The 12541-nt window shown below is 43.0% G+C and overlaps 1 protein-coding gene across 1 annotated transcript in view; it reads left to right on the top strand.

Annotated features, from left to right (window-relative positions):
• The first annotated feature begins 1238 nt into the window (after window positions 1–1238).
• The window catches only part of PLA2G4A (phospholipase A2 group IVA), a 99336-nt gene continuing 88033 nt past the window's right edge, over window positions 1239–12541 (top strand). Inside the window, exon 1 of the mRNA XM_014948870.1 lies at window positions 1239–1352. The gene's annotated coding sequence lies outside the window, so the exon portion shown is untranslated. The remainder of the gene's footprint in view (window positions 1353–12541) is intronic.

Here is a 12541-nt window from a genome sequence, read left to right on the forward strand (position 1 = left end):
TTAAGGACAGAACGGGAGGGAATGGCTTCAAGCTCCAACAGGGTAGGTTTAGACTGAACATGAAGAAAGAATTTTTCACAGAAAGAGTGGTCGGGCATTGGAATAAGCTGCCCAGGGAGGTGGTGGAGTCACCATCCCTGGATGTGTTTAAGAGCCGTTTAGATGTGGTGTTGGGGGATATGGTGTAGGGGAGAACTTTGTAGAGTAGGGTAGATGGTTGGACTCAATGATACCAAGGGTCTCTTCCAACCTAGACGATTCTATGATTCTATGACAGAGAAGTGTGGCCAGCGGGGTGAGGGCGGTGATTCTGCCCCTCTGCTCTGTGCTTGTGAGTCCCCACCTGAAGTTCTGTGTCCAGCTCTGGAGTCCTCAACACAGGAAGGACATGAACCTGTTGGAACGGGTCCAGCAGAGGGCCACAAAGATGATCAGAGAGATGGAGCACCTCTCCTATGGAGACAGGCTGAGAGAGCTGGGGTTGTTCAGCCTGGAGAAGGCTCCAGGGAGACCTTATAGCTGCCTTCCAATATCTGAAGGGAGCTACTGGAGAGCCGGAGAGGGACTCTTTGTCAGGGAGTGCAGTGACAGGACAAGGGGTAATGGTTTTAAACTGAAAGAGGCTAGATTTAGATTAGATATTAGGAAGAAATTCTTTCCTCTGAGGGTGGTGAGACACTGGAACAAGTTGCCCAGAGAAGCTGTGGATGCCCTGTCCCTGGAGGTGTTCAAGGCCAGGCTGGATGGGGCTTTGAGCCACCTGGTCTGGTGGGAGGTGTCCCTGCCCATGGCAGGGGGTTGGAACTTGATGATCTTTAAGGTCCCATCCAACCCAAACCATTCTATGGTTCTCTCTCTCTCTATTTTTTTTTATTATTATTATTTTTTGGTCACAGTCTGCCTCGATGCTTCCTAGGGCTTCAACTTAACGCCGCTGGGGAGAAGGCCCCCCGGAGGGCCGCTGACCCCCTGAGACAGCTCGAGCACCGCCCGGCCGCCCTCGCTCCTCCCCTCACGGGAGCGCGCGCCCCAGCCCTTGGGCGGACAGGTCAACCTTAAGGCTGTCCCCCAGTCTCCCAAACTGCCTGCCCTCCGCCAAGCCAAGCCTGGCCACCCCGGCCACCGCCGTGTGCGCCCCCCGGAGCGGCCCAAGGGCGAAAACCGCCCCCAGCCCCGGTGATTCCCCTCCTCGCCAGCCGCCGGCGCCTGACGCCTCCTTAAGAAGGCGGCGGTCAGCTGACGGCTGGCGCCTCCCCCGCCGGGCGGGTGAAAAGTGCCGTTTGCCTGCAATGGGGGACGGGACCCTGCCCTAGCCGAGAGGGATGGCTGAGCCCGCGGGACCCCAGGCAACCGTAAGCGCGGTGCCTCCTTCTTACGCGCTCAATCAGCGGCTCCTCCGCGGGGTGGGACGGGAGGGCTTGATAGAGCGGAGGGGGTGCGCGGCTGCCGCGCCTGGCCCCGCGGGCAGGCAGGGCGCGGAGGGCCCGGGCCGGGGCGGTAGAAGCGGGCGCAGGGGCGGGCCGGAGCGCGGTGGTGAGGAGAGGTGCCGGCCGCCCTCCTTCCCCCGCGGCAGGACAGGCGTTTGTTTGAGAGCTCTTCTCTGAGGGGCGTCGAGAAGGGCGGCCGGGGGAGCGGAGCGGCGCCTTCCCGCGGGCACCACGTCAGGCACCTGCTGCCCGGCCGGCCGTGTCGGCGCCGCGGCCGCTGAGGGGGCCGTGTTGTCCCCTCACCTTTCTGTCAGAAACACACTCGCCGTGCGGCGTCCGCCCTCACCGAGCACGTAGGCTTGAGTTTAGAAGCTTTCATGAGGTAAAGACAGGCAGCGAGGGGGTGAAAAAGCGCTCGCCGCGTGTGCCAGAGCAGGACAGCGCGTAATGCCGGGGGTACGGGGCCATGCCTGTGGTGAGGGTGCAGCAAACGGAGAGAGGGAGACTCCAAAAGTTACATAAACTGCATTACTCATGATCAGTCCCTCAGTCTTGGAGCGATAGGCTTGTGCTTGCCTCTGTCCCGTGTCGCTGGAACCGATTTCTGGCACCCGCTGCTGCAGGCTCTGCCATCTCATTTACTTATCCCTGCATACTATGTGTGGTGAAGCAGTCCGTTTTGAAATTTATAGGGAAGTAAAACAATCTAACTGTTAAGGAAAACTTTCACAAAATGTCTGCGATGGCAGCTTTTCTTTTTGGTCTGAAGTGAAAAAAAATAATGTCTGTAAGAGTTCCCATGTGTGACTTACAGCAGGAATCTGTTAGCATGTATTGGAAGTAGGATCACAGACCGTGATCCCTTGTTTTCATGGAGTTACATGTTCTTTTTGGGGAACAAACTTTCACACTTTGATGGATAGAGGTCAATTTCTCATCCTGGTTGACCTCTGGTCAGTTCCACTGCATCCTTGGAGAAGCTGCTGTGGCCGTAGCATACCCATGACCAGTTCCTGTGCTGGTGGTGGTCATCCTTCCCCCTTGAGTAGCTCAGTGGCTTGAAATGATACACAGTCAGTTGCCTTCCCTGGAGCAGCCACTGAAAGTGGCTTTGAATTACCATGCTGGGCTGAGAAGTGGAGCTGCTGAGGGTCCAGCATCTGTTGGCTGTGTGACCCCTGCAGAACATGTCAGAGCTTGTCTGTCCGCACTTATGTCCTACCTTTGGGGAAAATTCCTTCGACTACCTCAACTGTGAACGGTGAAACTTTCAATTTGGAGGCACCTTGCAGATGAAGGCATGTGGACTCGGAAACCACATAAAGGTCTAATCCCAAGTGAGGTGCAATTGTGTGGGTAGGGCTTTTAATGCAGTGGATATAGGTGGCAGGAAGATATTGGTCTTCTGCACCTCAGTAGGCTCAGATGCTTACTGTATAAAACAGTTGACTCATAGGATCAGCTTCTTGGTGGTTACCAAGAGTTGTTCAGTGTACTAAGACTTTCAGAGAGAAAGTGTGAACCTAAAACTGATGTGCTTATTTTATTTTCTTTCTCTTAGGGGAGTGGTTTTGAATGTGGAGTTAAGTGCTCCTCTGCCATTGTTGTCTTTCAAAATCTCCACCTTGTTCCTTTATGACCACCTTTCTGCGCTCTCCTGTTTTGCTGTGACAGGGATACGTAACAAAAGAGAAATGGAAATACTTATTTAAGCTTGGATCACATAATTTAATATCTTCCTGCATGGCTGGTTAATTTGCATTGGAAAGATACCAGTTTGACTCTTGGCAGCAAGTGCTGTTTATAACTTCTTTTTCTTAAAAGAATAAGACAAAAAGCAAAAAAAAAACCCCAAACCAGACCAGTGCTGTTGCTTCACTAAGATTGCAGACTTGATTTCCTTTTAACTTGAATGTATTTCATTGAACGTAGCTCTCATAAGGCGCCCTTTATGAGTTTTCATGATATGTTGAATAGATTACTTTTGTCAGCTGGCCTAAAATAGCCAGAATAGGAAATGTTTCAGCCAATCTGGTTTTGTCCATGTGTTCTTCAGCGTGTGTTCTTCAACTTTTAGTCATACATAGGGGAAAAATAAGGAGTATGGAGTGAGCCCTGACTATTTCTTTCAGAGGCATTCCTGCAAAGCCATTGAATGGGCTTCACTGACATTTTGTGTAACCTCTACTCTCTTCCTTGGTGTGTTTTCCTGGCAATACCATTGCACTGCTAAATCCAGTGCAATGTAGCAGTGACTTTCCAGGTGCACATCACTTCAGCTGTAATAGAAAATGTCTCTGTTTGAGTCTATTTTAGTTGATGTGCAATATTGGTGTATGTGACAACTTCTGTGACTTGCGTATAGGTTAGAAGAAGACAGTATTGGCAGTAGAACTGAAGCTGTTCTATACTTCGGAACTGTGAATTCAAATTGAATTATGTTAATTGGTTGGCTTGGGCTGGAAGATATCAGGGCTAGACTTGCATAGCAGCCAGAGAAGGAGGTGTCTCCTGCTTTAACTTAGAAGCCTAAGTGTATGAAAACTGACTACAAAATATGAGAAAATACTTAGTTTTGCATGGAAGCTTTCTAGCACAACATGTAGAAGCTCAGTGTACGCTATGGCCCATGGTTAATGTGTAGAGTTGAGAGATGGGAGATTGAGTTCAAATTTATTCTTTACCTGGTACAAAATACTGGTGTGGATCAAAGTCTCCTTATCCTTCAGGACAGTATCCTAAGAAGGGGAGTGACTTTGAGGGAGCAAAACTGAATTTTTGACTAATTTTTTACTTGACATTGATGGGGAAGCCCCTGTTTCAGTGGTTGCTCTAAAGAAAAGTCGAATTTTTGACTAATTTTTTAGTCCCTGTTTCAGTGGTTGCTCTAAAGAAAAGTACATGTCAAAAATATCTGTGCCTTGTAGCCTGAAGGAGGTTTAACTAATAAAATCAAGTATGTCTCTGCAGGTCTGGTCCAGCTGGTGTTCCAGCTCCCAGCTGAAGCCTGGGGGGGGCCAGTCATGAGACACATTTTTAAATTGGGTTTACAACTGATCTGTTTTTGTTTAGTTTACCTCTTTTTATACAGAAGCTCTGTATAATCTCTGGAAGGATTTATCTTTGACTTCACGGATGGTGGCAGCAGAATTGGCTATCATCTTCCTGAGAGGTGATGAACTCTCTTTTGTGTGCTTGCCATGCCTCAGTGAAGCAACTGCCTTTCTCACTAGACTGAAAAACAAATCCCAGAACTTGTCTTAGTAGTGGAAATGATCTCATCACTGCCCTAGGTTATAATAACGTGATGTAGTAACAGAATACTTTCAAAAGAACTCTCTCTCTTTTTTAAAAAAACCCAAAACATAAAAAAATTCCACCCAACGCTCTGGTATTCAGACTTTCCTGAGGGCTTTCATTTACTGTTTACCTCAGAGAAATGATATGAATTTCCTGACTGTACCAATTCCAGCAGCCTGTGTGTCAATGTCTGGAGTAGTATTACTCAGCCCGTGGTACAGGGATGGGAGGTGGTCTTTAGGACATGTGAAAGGGGTCCATGAAGCAGGAGAGAACAAAGCACCCAGAAGCTCCAAATATTTATTTTTTTAAATAGATTGTAGGAAAATGAGAAGTAACTAATAAATATTTAAACTTTTTTTTTTTGAATGGAAAATGTTATGGCAGTAGAAAGATCTGATGAACTTCCCTCAGATCAACTAGTTCTTCAGCTTAAAAATATTGTATAGAATGAGATGATTTCTAAAAAAAAACATACAAAAAAAACCACAACAAAACAAACAAACAAACAAAAACCACAAAAAACAAACCACAGTGTTGGTCAGGGGAAAAATATCAGACATAGGCTGGTAGATGATGGGTCATCACTGACCCATTTCTTTAATTTTAGTAATGATCCATGGGCTGTTGCCAGTGGTAACCCTGAAGCCTGTGTTGGTTCTGTATCAGTTGGCAGGGACATGGACACTGCAGTTTTTCTTCCAGTAAATTGTCCTTTCCCAGAAAGGCGTTTGCGGAGATGGCAGTTTCCATCTCAGTTCATGATTTTGCTCTAGAAGTCAATGTGCGAGTTGCCCAGACTCTTCAAGTAATTTCTGAAGGAAACACAGGTGCTTCTCAGATAAAATTAGTGTGATCCTAAAGCAGATACCCAAAAGGCCACATAAATTATGTGCTAGGAGTGCCTCTTTGCTAGCTAACTACAGGTGAAGATTTTTATATTATAGGTGTTTGAAGTTAAGGGGCACTGTGTCTCTGAGCACAGTAGTCTCCTGTGCAGACTGCATAGCTCTGTTTTTAAGTTAAAAAGCACTCTCTGAAAGTTTTGAGATGCGATCTCCTTTCAAATGAGTGGTAGTATTGGTAATGGTGCATCCTAAGGCTGAGCGCAAAGAATATAGTGCTTCTTTATGTCTGCTGATAACAAAATTACTTTGGCAGGCATTTATAGGCTTAATTACTAAACTAAATGTTGGTTATTGTTATAGTTTGAGCATCCTAAGGTGGAGAAAATATTTTTTGAAATATAAAGTAGGCTGTTGCTAACAAAAATCCTTGTCTCTCCACTATGCCAGCTTTCATCCCTAAAAAGTGTATTTAGGACGGAGACAGAAAATATAGGATAGAAAGCTTCCACGTACGCAAGTTCAGAGCTATACATGATTTGACTCAGTCACATTTGTGTTTTTTGTGGTTATCTGATAGTAAAGTCATTGAACTGTCTCATCTTTGATATTTATCTAAAATTTTCCTTAAGATCATCTCAGCATAAATCTGTAAAACTCTTATTTCTTTTCTTGCTAGTATTGTCAGTTATAACTGGCTTATATCCTTAGCCAAGATCTGCAGGAATATGCACTTTTAAAATAAATTGTCCTTTTATATTCACAGTGACTATAAAGTTTTATATTTATTTGCACGCACATACTCAGTGTATAATGAGATCTGTACAAATGTGTATAGTTGTGATAATTGACAGTCACAACCCTCAAGGGATTGCATTTTAGAAGGCATGAATGATGAACAGCACTGATGTGTGGAGCACAGGGAATGCCTTTGGATGGGCTGTCTCATCTGTCTGGTCCAGTGCATTGGGCAGACTATTGTGGAGAAAGATCTGGCTTTTGGAATGACAGTGTGGAGGTTTCTTTTGGTTTGTTTGTTTAATTTTTTCTCCTTATTACCAAGTCTGTGTCTCCAGGATATAGTTTGTAAGTGGGGCTTACCTACTAGAACTGTGTTTCTCATGCATTTAACTTGCTGTATTGTCAATTGGATGCTAAAAATAAATGCCCCCAAGTAGCATATTCATTTTGGCCTGTTCCAAAGCACATTAACGTCAGTGGGAAAACAAACAACGTTTGTGGGCAATATTGTACCAAACATGGAGAAGCTCTGGCTGTGGCCTGAACCATTACTTTGCATGCTCTGTCAGAAAAAAGTATGCCTTTGTACTCAAACATGCAAAAGTGGAACTCTATGCAAAACCAGCAGCTGCTATCTAACACTACAGTCCTGTTAGAAAAAAAGCCATAGAACTACAAATTATTTTGGGGAGAATATGGCTGTGTATATGCTCTTGGAATCTTAGCTAATTAGAAATTTTCTAGTTGTTACTCTTGTGTACCATCTTTTAAAAATAACCTGTAAAGGAGAACTATAAAAGACAATGCACTTTTGAGAAACTTCTGTTCTTAAAAATTTCATAAATATGGATGCCTGCTTAAATGAACTTTTATACTTAAATTTCTCTTTCCAAGAATCCCAAATTTATTAATTTATTGAGCTCTTTAACTCTGCTGTGGCCTAGTGAATATAGATTTAATTTTTATAAGGATTTTTTTGGTAAAGAGAAAAATAGTTTCTTCCTAGTCATTAAGTCAAATCTGAATTAAAATGATGTATAAAAACCTGAAACCGTATCTCATAGTCTCACCTTAGACATTCACCCCTCCCATATCCACAGTGTTGTGGAAAAAATGGCCACTATATTTATGGTGAGGTTTATTAGGTATTGTTAAAAAAACCCTAAGGCATGAGGTTTTGGGTTCTTTTTAGGCTTATATTCTGTGTTCTTCTGACGATTATCTCTTGTAATTAGGAACTGAAATAATGCAAGCATGAAAAAGACGTTTGATATGGATAAAGTGGAAGGAAACCAGGTTTTGTTGCTTGTAAAACCTTTGGGTTTTTTTCCCCAGTGAATGTAAAGTAAGGAGGATCATACAAACGAGCCTGGCTTCTCCCTCCAGTTCCTCTTTAAAATTACTGTTTTACACAGGTGTGTTTATGATCCGCTGTAATGCTGTATAAATGTTTCTGAAAGAAGCCCAAACCAGATGACGGTGTTAAGCAGAGCGGGACGGTGCTGGCTGACACACTGACCAGATGATGGTGTTAGGCAGAGCAGAGCGGGACGGTGCTGGCTGACACACTGCTGTGTGCAGGAGGAGAGCGACATCCGACCTGTTTTCTGCATAGTTCAGATGAAGAATTTAATCCTGAATTTTTCATATGTTCGAGTAGAATGTTGGTTGTGGGGCAATCCTGCTTCTTGGTATCATTTGCTGTGCATAAATGAAGGGCCAGAGAAAGAGCAAGCATTGGGCGTGAGGGAGACCAAAATTCATATGCCTGGTCTGAAATTAAAAATGTGGGAAGGTGGGCATTAGTGTTCCCCACCTGAGAGTGGCCTGGCCACATACAAACTGGCGTTTTTGAATTAACATCAGTTTTGAGTATAGATGTGATAAACTCTCCAAAAAGAGTTTTATTAAAACTTCTCTAGCGACAGCTTTTTTGCTTTGGCAAATTGACATTTTCTGAACAAAAACCTTCTTGAAAAAGTGCTTGAACATCTCCCCTGGGTATTCATCTGTCCCGTATTATGTATCAGTCATTTCCCTTTCAGCACAGCGAGGGTGCATCAAATGGTGTTTTAATATGCTGAGGGCGAGTTTGAGTTGGCAAGGTCTGAAAAAAACCCTAAGGCATGAGGTTTTGGGTTCTTTTTAGGCTTATATTCTGTGTTCTTCTGACGATTATCTCTTGTAATTAGGAACTGAAATAATGCAAGCATGAAAAAGACGTTTGATATGGATAAAGTGGAAGGAAACCAGGTTTTGTTGCTTGTAAAACCTTTGGGTTTTTTTCCCCAGTGAATGTAAAGTAAGGAGGATCATACAAACGAGCCTGGCTTCTCCCTCCAGTTCCTCTTTAAAATTACTGTTTTACACAGGTGTGTTTATGATCCGCTGTAATGCTGTATAAATGTTTCTGAAAGAAGCCCAGACCAGATGATGGTGTTAGGCAGAGCAGAGCGGGACGGTGCTGGCTGACACACTGCTGTGTGCAGGAGGAGAGCGACATCCGACCTGTTTTCTGCATAGTTCAGATGAAGAATTTAATCCTGAATTTTTCATATGTTCGAGTAGAATGTTGGTTGTGGGGCAATCCTGCTTCTTGGTATCATTTGCTGTGCGTAAATGAAGGGCCAGAGAAAGAGCAAGCATTGGGCGTGAGGGAGACCAAAATTCATATGCCTGGTCTGAAATTAAAAATGTGGGAAGGTGGGCATTAGTGTTCCCCACCTGAGAGTGGCCTGGCCACATACAAACTGGCGTTTTTGAATTAACATCAGTTTTGAGTATAGATGTGATAAACTCTCCAAAAAGAGTTTTATTAAAACTTCTCTAGCGACAGCTTTTTTGCTTTGGCAAATTGACATTTTCTGAACAAAAACCTTCTTGAAAAAGTGCTTGAACATCTCCCCTGGGTATTCATCTGTCCCGTATTATGTATCAGTCATTTCCCTTTCAGCACAGCGAGGGTGCATCAAATGGTGTTTTAATATGCTGAGGGCGAGTTTGAGTTGGCAAGGGAGGCAGTAAGCCCTTGGTGTCTTAAGAAACAGTTAAATTAAAAGCTTAGACAGTTTGGTAAGAGAGTAGTCATAGTTCACCTAAGTTTTGCTGAACTTTCTCTGGGTGACCAATCTTCCCTTCCGTGCCTCAGAGAAGAGCATGAAAGTCCCCCTTGTGTCCCTAATTTTGCAAAGCTGTTTTAATAAGGGCATATGCAAATTTGGGGTTGCTTCCTGACTTTGACTGCTGTCCATTTGTTTCTTGAGTCATCGTTTGTGGCTTCTTTGGGAATTAGATTGTTTGTATCTCATTCCTGAAGGCCACACTTAAGGTCTGAGCAGCTAGCATTTTTTTTTCTTTTTTGTTAGTTTTGTGATTTTTGTTTACGTAATAATTGATGCAGCTACCCTTTTGGTACTGCTAGAATTACAGTAAGGTTTGACATATCTTCTTGCTTACGATAAATAGAAAAAATTCCAATAACTTTATTAAATCAAAACGTTATTTCCAGTTTTAACCCACCTCCAAAGCCTTAGTTGGTAACGTTGTGTATCCGTTAATAGTGGCTTAGATCCTTCCCCCCCATCCTCTCAGGGCTTGGCTGTGTTAACAGTAGCACTTGAGAGAGTTTTCTAAAAATGAAGCAAGCTTTACCCGATTCAAAACTTTCTAAATCATCAGTGTGATTGCACTAGAGCTCTTGCAGCAGCCTGGCGTTTTTGCTCTTGTCACTCTGAACTCAGTGGAAATGGTAGAGCAGAAAACTCCAGCAAAACTTTTGAAGCAGCTGCTGTAGCCCCGAGAAGAGAGCAGATGAAGGCACTTGTTGGTTGGAGCATGGGTGGCAGAGGTGACTGGGGAAGAGAGAGGGCTTCAGACAAGTGGTGAGAGGCATGGTAAAAGAAAGAGGAAGCTCAGGAAGGGGCAGAATAACGTGCCCCTCCCTTGTGCAGTGGCTGAGCAGGAAGATAGCTGGCTGCTTTCTCCCTCCAGCTGGGAGAGGAGGGCTGTGGAGGAGCTGCAACAGAGTCTGACTTGAATTTGTAGAGAAAATGAAAACCCCTAAGTAAATGACTTTGCTGATGTAAGTTTGGCCTCAAGCACAAGCTGGTAACTCGGGAGCTTTTTTTGTAATTTCTCAAAGCCTGGGCTGAAGGTCTCTTTGGCTGGAGGCTTAGCTGGGTGGGTTCAGGCAGGCTGTGCCCAGACTTTTGCTTTGTGTGGAAGCCAGATGTTAGAAGATGACGACGACTGGTATTGAGGCACTTTCTGTTGCAACAATGTCCAGCCACAGACTTCTCAAGAAAACGGAAAGGGCATTTGGGCTATTTTGCTAGGTCTAGTATTTACTGATTAAATCAATTGATTATAAAGTTATTTATATATGAAAAATACAAAGAAATTAACCACTTAATGTCTCCCCTCAAAAGTAAAATATATGCAGTAGGAATGTCTACATTTGCCTTCCCGTCTAAATGTTTGTGTGTAAAACATACGTTTACATTTCTTAAACTCCAGCTTGGCAAGAGCCATAAAATATTTCCATATAACTTTTACTCATGTTTTTTAAAAGAGACTGAAAAATCTCAATGTCAGAAGTTTCTTCATGACTACTTTTACTAGAAAGCCCTGACAAATTTCCTTGAGTCACTATACTTTGTCATACTATTAATGTTATGACCATATAGACCGAAGGAAGTGCAGCACAGTTATCCCCTTTATTGCAGACAGTGACCAGAACTCGTATTTTGTGTCCAAATCATGTCCAAAACATGAAAGTTGTAATGTTGAGTCATGTTGTACAGACACTATGAGTGTAAGATGACAAAACACCTTTTTGTGTGCAGTCCTTTCTCCAACCCTGCAGTGCCAGCATGACAGTAGCCTCTGTGTCCTGGCTGGTGTTTGTACTGAAATGCCAGGAAATTCAGGGGGGGAGAAAAAAAAAATGCAAAAAATAAAAAGAGCAGCTTGAAATTGAAAAACAGTTAGAAAATATATTTAAAGGAAATGTTAGCTTAACTTGCAGCTACATTTGTTTTATTGTTGACATGTGTTATCTAAACAGAAGGCACCTGCTAATTTCAACAGCTCCTTACATTTTTAGCTATTATTGTGGTTGCTCTTTTTTGTTTAACCACTGCATAACTAATGCAGAAGGATTGTCATCTGCAGTTGAAACCTGAGAGCATTGGGCAGCTTTGCACATATTGCAGCAGCTTGTCTCTTCCCCTAAAAGTCAAACACAAACACTTAGGAAAAATATTAGAATAAATTTTTATTTAAAGTTTATTTATTTATTTATTTGTAACCAGCCTAATTTTACAGCAGGGAAGCAAAAGAAGGAATAAGGGCATAGATAAATTAAAGATGTGTAAGAACGAAACTCCCATTATTTTAGTGAATTTTTATAAAGGCGTTGGCCCAGAAATACTTAGAAGTTGGATGACATCCCAGTTTTCACCAAGAGAGAGTGAAGGATTTGGATTGAGATTTTTGGAGTCTAAATCTAGTGCCCTAAAACATTCAGCAACAGTTCTTTCCACAGCACCAATGAGGTTTCTTAAAGGAGGTTTTAACAGACAACAGCTCTCGACCAGCACACTGCATCCCAGTAGAGGAAATGGAAAGTTTTGCCAAAGATCCTGGTAAGGATGAAATACAGGGGGGTGGGTGTTTTTAAGCTTTAACAGAATATATTCAGCAAATGACCCTGTCCAGTCAGGTGTTGCACTTCAGTTGTGTATCACTTAATTTTAAAAGTTATTATTTAAGTGTTTGTTTTTGGCAACACTTCTAAAGCTGCCACTGGTTTTGAGTTTTTCCATTTCGGAGAGTCTGGCTCGACGTCTCAAAAGTGCTAGGTACTCAGGGCAACATTATCTTGAAATGTGAGTTTTTGCTCTCTGCTGCCTTAAATTGAGGTTCCAAAAATAAGAATACCCTTAAACGAATAACTGTCATACATAGAAGGTTTATTTGTGGAATAACTAAATTCCAAAAACCCTAACGTAAAGAAATGCTGGGCAATTTTAATCTTGCTTTTTCTGAATTGCAGGATGCATGTAACAAATAGCATGCATAGACGAGCTTCTTGGAATAATTTAAAGAATAGGTAGACTTGACTAGTGCACTGTAGTTGTTTTTGCGGGGAATATATCCTAATATTTCTTGTTTTTCATGGAACTTCCATCAGATTTTTCACGTTCTTTAGTTTTTGGCGTTCTTGCT

Source organism: Calidris pugnax, unplaced genomic scaffold (assembly GCF_001431845.1).
Source record: "Calidris pugnax isolate Ruff unplaced genomic scaffold, ASM143184v1 scaffold30, whole genome shotgun sequence".
NCBI classification, from domain to species: Eukaryota; Metazoa; Chordata; class Aves; order Charadriiformes; family Scolopacidae; genus Calidris; species Calidris pugnax.